The sequence below is a fragment of the Lynx canadensis genome, chromosome B3 (assembly GCF_007474595.2).
Source record: "Lynx canadensis isolate LIC74 chromosome B3, mLynCan4.pri.v2, whole genome shotgun sequence".
In the NCBI taxonomy this organism is placed as follows: domain Eukaryota; kingdom Metazoa; phylum Chordata; class Mammalia; order Carnivora; family Felidae; genus Lynx; species Lynx canadensis.
Window position 1 is genome coordinate 25,653,464 of NC_044308.2, and position 12,574 is coordinate 25,666,037.

Genomic DNA, 12,574 nt, shown 5'->3' on the forward strand with positions numbered 1-12,574 from the left:
AGAGAAGAACAAGTGCCATATGATTTCACTCATATGTGTAATTTAAGAAGCAGAACAAATGACCAAAGAAAGGTAGAGACAAACCGAAAGATAGACTCTCAACTATGGAGAACAAACTGATGGTTACCAGAGTGGAAGTGGGTGGGGAGATGGGTGAAACATGTAAAGAGGTTTAAGAGTACACTTACAATGGGCACTAAGAAATGTATATAATTGTTGAATCACTGTATCGTACACCTAAAACTGATATAACACTGTATGTCAACCATACTGGAATTAAAATTTATAAAAAATTAAAAATTAGGGATGCCTGGGTGGCTCAGTCGGTTAAGTGTCAGACTTCAGCTCAGGTCATGATCTCACAGTTCATGAGTTCCAGCCCGTGTCAGGTTCTATGCTGACCGGTCAAAGCCTGAAGCCTGCTTCAGATTCTGGGTCTCCTTCTCTCTCTGCCCTTCCCCCACTCGTGCTCGGTCTCTCTCTCTCTCTCTCTCTCTCTCTCTCTTAAAAATATATAAACATTAAAATTTTTAAATAAAAAAATAACATTGTATCTCATTCTCCACATATCAGGCACTTGTAAAGTATTTTCTATACTTTAATTCTTAGTGCCAATATTTCCCCTGTTACCATTGTGGCTCACATTATTGCAACTGGATTACATGCTCCTGCTTTTGCTCCATGCATTCTTTTCTCAACATAGGTCCTACTGAAAGGAAGTCAGATCATATCACTACTCTGGCTAAAACCTTTCAGTAGCTTTACTTCTTACAAAACTTTTTGCCATTACCTGCAGTGTCATACAAGAGGCCATGAGAGTTCTCTGTCTTCATTGCCTCAAACCTCCATCATCCACCCCTCCAGCCATATTTGCATCTTCCATGACCCTTGAAAACACTTAGTACACTACTGTCTGGAGCTGTGTATTTTCATTGCATTCAACTTAACAACCTTTCTCCAGATTTCTATAGGAACTCATTCCTTCACTCTCTTTAAGTCCTGAATCAGATGTCATTTTCCCTGGACATCTTATCTGAAATTTCAAACTTGTCCATCGTAATACTTCCTACCTACCTTCTTTGCTTTATTTTTCTTCTTAGCTTTTACTGCTAGGTAATATAATATATATGCAACTTCTTTTTCTTTTCTTCATTTTTTAAGTGTCACCTTACTAGAGTGTAAACTCCATGAGGGGTCCAATGAAGCATTGTTTCCCATTTTACAAAGGAAGGAGCTGATAGGGAGGTAAAATGATTTGATCAACATTGCTGGGCTAGTGGGTAAAACTGCATAGGTCCAAATGATGAGCAATCCAGGATTCCCACCAAGAAGAGATGTTTTAGGTATGAGATGAAAACAGAATGGAGCTTAAAGAGATCTGGAAACATGGTAAATATGATGTGGTTTTAGGGGAAATTACAGAAATGCTACTTTATAACAATAATTCATGTACTTTTAGGGCAGAGGGAGTGATGTTTGTTTTAATATGCCCAAACCTCTCCCTCTTTGTATTAAAGTGTATCCTTCTTCCATAAGCCTGTGACTAGATGAACATAGTGTGAGAAGCAAGCAAAAGAGTGGGCTAGGAAGAGTAGATAATAACAGAACAGTTTGGCTATGTGGGCACACCATCTTCACATACATTATCTCATTATCTCTCTATTTCCTTCCAATGTTTAGAGATGAAAGATCAAAGGGAATAAATCACTTGTCTGGGGTCACCCAATTAGGAAGCTGCAATGTTAGTGCTTACTTTCAACTTTGTCTTGTCCCAACACCTATACTCCTTACTGTTACTAATGATACTGTACTATTCTGGTTTTTGTAGAACAATCCAGAGTCATTTATTTTGGTCACATTGCAACAGCTCCATTGCAATTGTGTATTAGAAAACTTCTTTGATTACTTCAAGATAAATCATTATGTTTCTTTCTGATGTGTGACACTTTGATGTTAATTGAATCCAAGCACCTGAGAAGTATTTTAATTTATGTCACCATTTAAATTAGTATGGCATTATTTCAAAAGATGACTGTAGTTCAGAATTTTGAAGCATGGAAAGCATCCAATCAGAGCAAAATCAGAAGCTCACAAAAGTAGCATTACAGTAGGTAGTACCTTTCCTTTGAGACAGATGAAATATTCTGCAGATATAAACAATCCATAGATATCTCTGTTATAATGACAACATTTAGATATAGTAGTTACATTTAGATACAGTAAAGTATATAGAAGCTGTGAATGTGAAATATTTACCAGATTGAAAGAGTTTAGTGTCAGACTACATACCCTTCCTATTTTATTTCTTTTATAGTGTTTACCACATTGTGAATATATACATATATATGTATATATATTCTCTTTCTCTCATATATATATGACACACATATATAAACACATACATATATAAACACATACAGTGTTTACCACATTCTGACTATATATATGTGTATATATATATATATATATATATATATATATGGGAGAAAGAGAATCTTAAGCAGGCTCCACACTCAGTGAGGTGAGTGAGGAGCCCAAGGCGGGGCTCAATCTCATAACCCTGGAATCATGACCTAAACTAAAATCAAGAGTTGGACACTTAAACAACTGAGCCACTCAGGTGCCCCCAAGAATTTTTAAAATTCCAGTTAGTTAACATATAGAGTTATATTAGTTTCAGGTATAGAATTTAGTTATTCAACACCTACATACTTGACCATGCTATCACAACAAGCGTACTCCTTAATACCCATCACCTATTTAATCCAGCCTTCCATGCCCTTCCCCTCTGGTAACCATCAGTTTTTTCTCTGTAATTTAGAGTCTGTTTCTTGGTTTATTGCTCTCTCTTTTGTCTGTTTTTCCCCTTGGCTTGTTTGTTTTGTTTCTTAAATTCCACATATGAGTGAAATCATATGGTATGTGTCTTTCTCTGACTGATTTATTTCACTTTGCACTATGCTCTCTAGCTCTATCCATATCAAGATTTCATTCTTTTTTGTGGCTGAATAAAATTCTATTGTATTAAGATATACCATGTTTTCTTTATCCATTCATCAATTGATGGTCGCTTCTGTTGCTTCCATAGTTTGGCTATTGTAATAGTGCTGCCATAAACATAGAGGTGCATGTATCCCTTTGAATTAGTGTTTTTTGCATTCTTTAAGTAAACATCCAGTAGCATGATCACTGGATCATAAGGTAGTTCTATTTTTTTCCCTTGCTTCAGGAGACATGTCTAGAAAAATGTGGCAATGGCCAACACAGTGCTCTCTTGTAGGATTTGTATGGTCTCAGGTCTCATGTTTAGGTCTTTAATCCATTTGGAATTTATTCTTGTGTATGGTGCAAGACAGTGATCCAGTTTCATTCTTCTGCATGTATCTGTCCAGTTTTCCAAGTACCGTTTGTTGAAGAGAGTGTTTATTTCCTATTGGATATTCTTTACTGCTTTGTCAAAGATTAATTGACCATACGGTTGTGGGCTTATTTCTGGGTTTTGTATTCTGTTTTATTGATATATGTGTCTATTTTTCTGCCAGTACCATACTGTTTTGTTTGCTACAGGTTTGTCATATAACCTGAAGTCTACAATTATGACACCTCCGGCTTTGTGTTTTGTTTTTGTTTTTGTTTTCTTTAAGGTTGCTTTGGTTATTCAGGGTCTCCCGTGGTTCCATATATATTTTAGAACTTTTCTAGTTTCGTGAAGAATATTATTAGTATTTTGATAAGGATCACATTGAATCGGTATACTGCCTTGGGTAGTATAGACATTTTAACAATATTTAAATCCATGAGCATGGAATGTCCTTCTATTTCTTTATGTCATCTTCAATTTCTTTCTTCAGTGTTTTATAGTTTTCAGGGTACAAGTATTTCACCTCTTTGGTTAGGTTTATTCTTAGGTGTCCTATTGTATCCAATGTCACTTAGGTGCTATTGTAAATGGGATTTTCTTAATTTCTCTTTATTCTGCTTCATTATTAGTGTATAGAAATGCAAGACATTTCTACACATTGATTTTGCATCCTGCAACTTTACTGAATTTATTTACCTCTAGCAGTTTTGGTGGAGTCTTTCCAGTTTTTTATATATAGTATTATGTCATCTGCAGATAGTAAAATTTTCACTACTATCTTATTGATTTGGGTGCCTTTTATTTCTTTTTGTTATCTAATTGCTATGGCTAGGACTTCCAGTACTATGTTGAATAAAAGTGATGATAGTGGACATCCTTGTCTTCTTCCTGATCATAGAGGAAAAGCTCTTAGTTTTTCCACATTGAGGATGATATTAGCTGTAAGCTTTTCATATATGGCCATTATTATGTCATTTTCCCTCTAAACCTACTTTGTTGAGGGTTTTGATCATGAATAGATGTTGCACGTTGTCAAATGCTTTTTCTGTAGCTATTGAAATGATCATAAGGTTCTTACCCTTTCTTTTATTGATATGATGTATCACATTGACTGATTTGCAAATATTGAACCACACTTGGAATCTTGGGAATAAATCCCACTTGATCGTGGTGAAGAACTTTTTTAATGTATTGTTGGATTCAGTTTGCTAGTAATTTGTTGAGGATGTTTGCTCTATGTTCATCAAGAGTATTGGCCTGTTGTCTTTTTTAATTGCGTCTATGTCTTGTTTGGGGATCAAAGTGATGGTGGCCTCAGAGAATGAATTTGGAAGTTTTCCTTCCTTTTCTATAGTTTGGAATATTCTGAGAAGAATAGGTACTAAGTCTTTATTTTTTTTTAAGGTTTGTATTTAAATTCCAGTTAGTTAACATACACTGTAATATTAGTCTCAGGGGTACAGTATAGTTATTCAATACTTTCATACAGCACTCAGTGCTTATCACAACTAGTACATTCCTTAATCTGCATCACCTTTAACCCATCTACCATCTACCTCTATTCTGGTAACCATCAGTTTGTTCTCTATGGTTAAGTGTATGTTTCTTGGTCTGTCTTTCTCTCTTTTATCCCCTTTGTTCATTTGCTTGTTAAATTCCTCAAGTGAGTGAAATCATATGGTATTTGTCTTTCTCTGACTGACTTATTTTGGGTATTGACTCTTCTTTAAATGTTTGTTAGAATGCTCCTGTGAAGCCATCTGGTCCTGGACTTTTGTTTGTTGAGAATTTTTTGATTACTGATTCAATTTCAGTGTTGGTTATTGGTCTGTTCAAATTTTTCTATTTCTTTCTGTTTAGTTTTTGTAGTTTATATGTTTCTGTTTAGTTTCTGTAGTTTATATGTTCCTAGGAATTTATCCACTTCTTTAGGTTGTCCAATTTGTTGATATATAGTTTTTCCATAATATTGTCTTAGAATTGTTTGTATTTCTGTAGTGTTGGTTGTTACTTCTTTGTTTCATTTGTGATTTTATTTGAGTCTTTTTTTTTATAAGTCTGCCTAGAGTTCTATGAATGTTATTGATTTTTTCAAAGAACCAGCTCCTAGTTTCATTAACTTGTTCTATTGTGGGTTGGTTTTGTTTTGTTGTATTTTGCTTTTGTTTGCTTGTTTGTTTAGTTTCTGTATCATTTATATTTATTTCTGATCTAATCTTTATGATTTCCTTCTTTCTTCTGCATTTAGGCTTCATTTATTGTTCTTTTTCTAGCTCTTTTAGATGTAAGGTTAGGTTTTATTTGAGATTTTTCTTGCTTCTCAATGGAGACCTATATTGCTATAAACTTTCCTCTTAGAACTGCTTTTACTGCATTCCAGAGGTTTTAGATCACTGCGTTTTCATTTTCATTTGTTTCCCTGTACTTTTTAATTTCTTCTTTGATTTCCTGGTTGACCCATTCACTGTTTAGTAGCATGTTATTTAACCTCCATGTATTTGTGCTCTTTCTAGAATCTTCTTGTGGTTGATTTCTAGCATTGTGGTCATAAAAGGTGCATGGTATGACTTCAACCATTTTGAACTTGTTGACACCTGTTTTGTGACCTGGTCTGTGATATGTTCTGGAGAATATTCCATATGCACATTAAAATAATGTGTATTTAGGATGGGGTGTTCTGAATATATCTGTTAAATCCATTTTGTCCAGTGTGTTATTCAAAGCCATTGTTTCTTTGTCGATTTTCTATTTGGATGATGTATCCATTGATGTAAATAGCATGTTAAAGGTCCCACAATTATTTATCACTAACAATTAGTTCCTTTACATTTATTATTAACTGTTTTATGTATTTTCATTTTTCTATGTTGGGTATATAAATATTTATAATTGTTATATATTTTTGTTGGATTGTCTCCTTTATTTTTATAGAATGTTATTTAACTGTTTGTTAAAACAGTCTTTCTTTTAATGTGTATTTTGTCCAATATAAATATTGCTACTGTGGCTTTCTTTGGACATCCATTTGCATGATAGTTTTTTCTCCATCCCTTCACTTTCAATCTGCAGGTGTCTTTAGGTCTAAAATAAGTTTCTTGTAGGCAGCATATAAATGGATATTGTTTTTTTTTTCTCTTTTTTAAATCCATCCTGTCACCCTGTGTCTTTTTATTGGAGCATTGAGTCCATTTAAATTCCAAGTGATTATTGATAGATATGTATTTAGTCCCATTTTATTACTGGTTTTATAGTTGTTTTTGAAGATGTTCTTTGATCCTTTCTTGTCTTTTTCTCTTTCTTGCCTTGCTGATTTTCTTTAGTGATTTATTTGGATTTCTTTCACTTTATTCTTTACATATTTATTAGTAATTTGTGATTTGTGGTCACCATTAGGTTTCTATATCACTTCTGCATTTGGCAGTCTATATTAAGTTGATGGTAATTTAAAGAGCACATCCTTTTTCGAGTTCCTTGACTGAATTTTTAATAGAAATATGCATTTTTACTGCTTTCATGTTTTCAAACTTTACAGTATTACTTTTGGTTTCTCCTTTCCACTGGAATATTCCCATTTAATATTTCTTTCAGGGCTGGTTCAGTGGTCATAAACCCTTTTAGTTTCTATTTGTCTTGGAAACTCTTTCTCTCTCTTTATGAATGAAAACCTTGCTGGATAGAGTACATTTGGCTGCAGATTTTTTCCATGCAGCACATTGAATATATCATGCCACTCCTTTCTGGCTTAGGATGTTTCTGTTGAGAGATCTGCAGCTAGCCTTATGTGTTTTCCTTTGTAAGTTATTTTCTTCTTTTGTCTTACCACGTTTAAGAGTTTTTTCTTTGTCATTATATCTTGCCAATTTAATTATAATATGTCTCGGTGCAAGTCTGTTTTTGTTGATTTTGATGGGCACACTCTATTCCTCCTGAATCTAGATATCTTTTTCCTAATAATTTAGCTATTATTTCTTCAAATAAGTTTTCTGCCCCCCTTTCTCTCTCTTTTTCTTCTGGGACTCCTATAATATGAATATTACTAGATTTGATGGAGACATTATGTTCTCTAAGTCTATTGTTGTTTTCATAATTCTTTTTTTCTCTCTTTTACTCAGCCAATTACTTTCCATTTCTCTGTTTTCTAGGTAACTAATTAGTTCCTCTGCTTCTTCCAGCTTTCTGTTTATTCCATCAATGCATGTTTCCCATTTCATTTATTATACCATTTATCTCTGCTATACTATTCCTTATCTCTGTGTTAAGTGTCCCATTCAGGTCTTCCACTCTTTTCTCAAATCCAGCGAGTATCCTTATGTTCACTGATTTAAATTCTGTACAAAGCAAGTGACTTATATCTGTTTTGCTTATATCTTTGCCCATGGCCTTGTCCTGTTCTTTCACTTGAGATAAATTTCTCTGTCTTCTCATTTTGTATGTCTCTACCTGTCTTTCTGTGTTAGAAAAGTCAACTACATCTCCTGTTCTTGAGGGTGATGGTTTTATGAATTAGAGGTCCTGTAGCACCCTGAGGTGAATTTCCCCCTGCTCCCCAGGGCCTGGTAGAGGTCCTGAAGTGTCTCCAATGTGTGCTTCATGTCCTCTGCTGTTTTGTACTGGCCACTTTATCCTCCAGGCCAGTCATCTGTAGAGGCTGTCTTTGCCTAATGTGTGCAGTGTTTTCTACTTGGTCTAAATGTGGAAGTGTGCTCCAGCTTATTGGTTGCCAACACCACTAGAACTGAGGATCCACAAAACTCCTGCCCTGGGAGACATGATGTTGGCATGGTTTTTGGCTAGTCTTCCAGGGGAAGGATCCCACCGTGTTGGTACTGAGGCAAATATGACTAGAAGGGCAGTTCCACTGGAGTGCTGGGGGCATGGTGTGAGCAAGTGAGAAAGCAAATGTCCATGCTGCACTGGTTCTTGTGGGTGGTCCTGTGCTTATGCTAAAGGGGAGGAGTGGGAAATCGTGCTTTCTAGGTACTTTTTCCTGGAGGAGTCTCAGTAAATGCTGTCTCTCTAGGATGCACTCCAGGATGAATGGATAACCTCCCCTCTATGTGCCCCAGGTACTCTTCAGATCATTGTTTTCATGTTGTGTGTCCTTAAATTCTTTGCCTTCCTGCCTTCCAAGAACTGCTCAATCCCTCTGGGCTCTATCACTGCCAAGCCCACTAAACTTTTTTTAAGTTGATTTATTTATTGGAGAGAGACAGAGACAGAACAAGTTGTGGGGGGAGGCTACGGAGAGAGAGGGAGACAGAGAATCACAAGCAGACTTTGCACTGTCAGCACAGAGCCAACATGGGGCTCCATCCCACGAACTGTGAGATCATGACCTGAGCTGAAACCAAGAGTCAGATGTCTAACTGAATGAACCACCCAGGCACCCCCCACTAACCTTAAAAACTCTAGGCTTTCTTTTCCAGAAGTCACAAAATTTGGCTTCTCTTACTTTCCAAACCAGTTACTATGAGGATTTGTTTTCCCTGTGCACTCTCCTGATTGCTAGTCCATCTTTCACCCTCCTCCACCACTGTGCAGCAGCTACAATCCATTTCCCTCTCAAACCTTATCTCTGTAATTCGTACTTTCTTTGATGTGGCCTCCTCTCTACCTTTAGTTGTGAAGTTTGTTCTACCAGTCTTCATGCCAATTTCTGGGGCTATTTAGGGTGATTTAATAGTTATCTAGTTGAATTCATGAGACAAAGCAAGCCTAGAATCCTCTTATTCTGCTGCCATCTTTCCATCCTTACCATGTTCTGATCCTTATCAGATTATTTTTTACCTCCCCCATCCCAATACGCTGTAAGTTCCCTAAGAATATGTATCAGAAAAAAATTACAGGGCAATATCCCTAATGAAATTAGATGCACAGAGAGAATAGCTGTCACCAAAATGATAAGGAAAAAAAAAGTGTTGGAAAGGATGTTGAGAAAGAGAAATCTTGTGCACTGTTGGCAGGAATACAAATTGATGCATCCACCATGGAAAAGAGTTTGCAAATTAAAGAATAAAACTGCCATATTACCCAGGAACTCCACTTCTGGGAATATACACAAAGGAAGTGAAAGCAGGATCTTGAAGAAATATATGCACCACCATATTTATTGCAGCATTATTCACAATAGCCAAAATATGGAAACAAGTGAACTGTCAATGAGAGATATATCTATATCTATCTATATGTATATATCTTTATATAATGGGGTATTAGTCAACCATGAGAAAGGAGGACATTCTGCCATTTGCAACATGGGTTGACTTTAAAAGCATTATACTAAATGAAATAAGCCAAATAGAGAAAGACAAGTACTGTATGATTTCTACCGTATGATCTCAGTTATATGTGGTATTTTAAAAAGTTGAACTCAGAAACAGAGAGTAGATGGTGGTTACCAGGGGCTGGGGCAAGTGGGGAAATGATTGATCTTGGTCAAAGAATACAAACTTCCAGTTGTAAAATGAATAAGTTCTGGGGATGTCAGGTACAGCATGGTGATTACAGTTATTAAAAGTAGATTTTAAAATATGCTTACCACAAGAAGAAATGGTAAATTAATCATGAGACACGATATAGGCGTTAGCTAATGCTAAGGTGTTCATTTTGGACATGTATATGAAATCAACATGTTGTACATCTTAAAATTGTATGAAGTGAATGTCAATTATATATCAATAAAGCTAGAAAAAAGAGTATGTATCAGGTCTTTCTTTGGTCAATAATTTTATTGCGTTTAATAAAAATATCATGAATAGGCCTTAGGTGTCATCTAGCATCATATTTCTGCAGCTGAGCAAATTCCTGCATCTAATTTATCAGCTTGCTTTTTTAGAGAAATAGATCCTTTCCAATTTCTCTCTCTTCCCACCCTTTTTATTTTTTAACTTTCATGACTTGATGAATCAAGGAAGCTGAATTTTATATAAGTTCAATGTCATTTTTTTCAGGAACTAACTCATTTTACTGGGCTTAAATATCAGTCAACCAATACCTGACCTTACCCAAATATTGGCACCCAAGAAATTGTAAATCTCAATAACACACCAATTCTCCTGAATAACAATTTTGTTGGGACAGGGAGTGTAGGCAAACTTCCTCCTGTAATGAAGGCCTCACAACACCCTGGATCATGTCTTATATGTGGCAAAATATAGTGTGAATAGTAGCCAATTTCCTTTTTCCCTAAAATTTCTCAATTCAGAGTTGCTTGTTTTTCTTTCCATGGAAACTGAGTTTCACATTGATGTGACCAAAGTTCTTCTTGAGGAGTTACCTGGGGTCCTTCATAAAATCTGGGTGTTCCTATGGTGCCTGAGTGGCTCAGTTAAGCGTCCAACTCTTGATTTCAACTAACGTAATGATTTCATGGTTTGTTAGTTCGAGCTCCGTATCTGGCTCCATGCCTACAGTGTGGTGTCTGCTTGGGATTCTCTCTCTTCCCCTTTCTTTTTGCCCTTCCCCTTCTCATGCTGTCTTTCTCTCTCAAAATAAATAAATAAACATTTTAAAAATAAAATAATAAAATAAAATTTGGGCGTTCCTTCAGAGTGATGTTTACATTTTGTGAAATGTCAACTGGTTGCTGAGAATGCTCATCATTATTGTAACAGATACAGAAAAGAGAGGACCATGTTTTTCATTTCCCCACTTGGTTCTGAGGCTACCCACAGTATGTGATCAAAGCATGTTGAAGTTTTATATTGAACTTGTTGTCTATATCCTTCCCATTTTACCCATGTACTTTTACCCATTTACTTATCCATAATAAACTATTTCTGGTGTGTGTGTGGGTGTATGTTTAAGCTCCCAGACATAGATATCTTCTTTCATTACTGCCAAAAGATCTGTTCACCCCTAGAAATATTTGCATTCCTATTGTTAATATAGGCTGAGGTGGCTATCAAGGGGATACAACATGTGTATCTGGGGGCAGTAAACAGAGTGCAAAGTACTATATCCTGCGCAAAAAAAAAAAAAAATTTTCTACATGTATTTTGAAAGGCAAAACATGTTTATATCCTATTGTGTCAGTTTCCAGGGTTCTTTCTATATGTGCAGACAGCAACTACAAATAAATATGTAAACAAATATATCTTTAAGAAGAGCATCATAGTATACACATTGTTGTGCAACTTGCTTTTTTTTAAATTTGATAGTATATGTACTGAAAACAAATGGAATTATTTTCCAATAAAAGAGGATTATATCTTAGATTTGCTTAACAATAAATCTGGGGAGAAGAGGGAATGAATAGGTGAGGATAGAGATGCAACAACAAGGACCATGAGCTGATAGCTGCTAGAACCGGGCAATTTATCAAAGCCTTCTCATGTTTTGTACCATTGCCACAATTAGTAGGTAGATAGATAGATAGATGACAGATAGATAGATAGATAGATCTTTTTAGTATTTTGAAAGCATTTTATTGTAAAACAAACACCAAAACAATGTACATTTAGTTGAACAATTTATCATAAAGCAAACATCTGTCAAGAAAACAAGAAATAAGGATAACTATGTTCTTGCTCTTTTGTTCAACTATGGCTTTAGCAATTGACACTGACCTTTTCTCTGAAACAACTTTTGATTTAAAATTTCTATTTATTTGTGTTCTATTTCATTTTTTTCTGCCCTTATATTTATTATTATCTTTCTGCTTGTTTTGCAGATACTGTGATTTATTTTGCTTTGTGTTAGCTAGCTTCTTTTTGTTGTTGATTTTTTTTAATGTTTATTCATTTTTTGAGAGATAGAGCACAAGTGGGAGAGGGGCACAGAGAGAGGGAAACGTAGAATCTGAAGCAGGTTACAGATTCTGAGCTGTCAGCACAGGGCCTGTTGCTGGGCTCAAACTCACAGACCATGAGATCATGATTTGAGCCGAAGTGTCCTTGGACATTTAACGAACTGAGACACCCAGGCACCCCTGTGTCAGCTAGCCTCTTAAGATGAAATCTTGGGACACCAAATTTAGACCTTTTTTCTTTCATCAGAACCACTTATAGCTAGGTGCACCAGGGGCGCCTGGGTGGCTCAGTTGGTTAAGCATCTGACTTTGGCTCAGGTCATGATCTCATGGTTTCTGAGTTTGAGACCCTGCACTGGGTTCTCTGCTTTTAGCACAGATTCTGCTTTGGGCTTTCTGTCCTGCTCTATTTCTGCCTCTCCCCCACTCACATTTTCTTTCTCTCAAAGATAAATAAAACATTT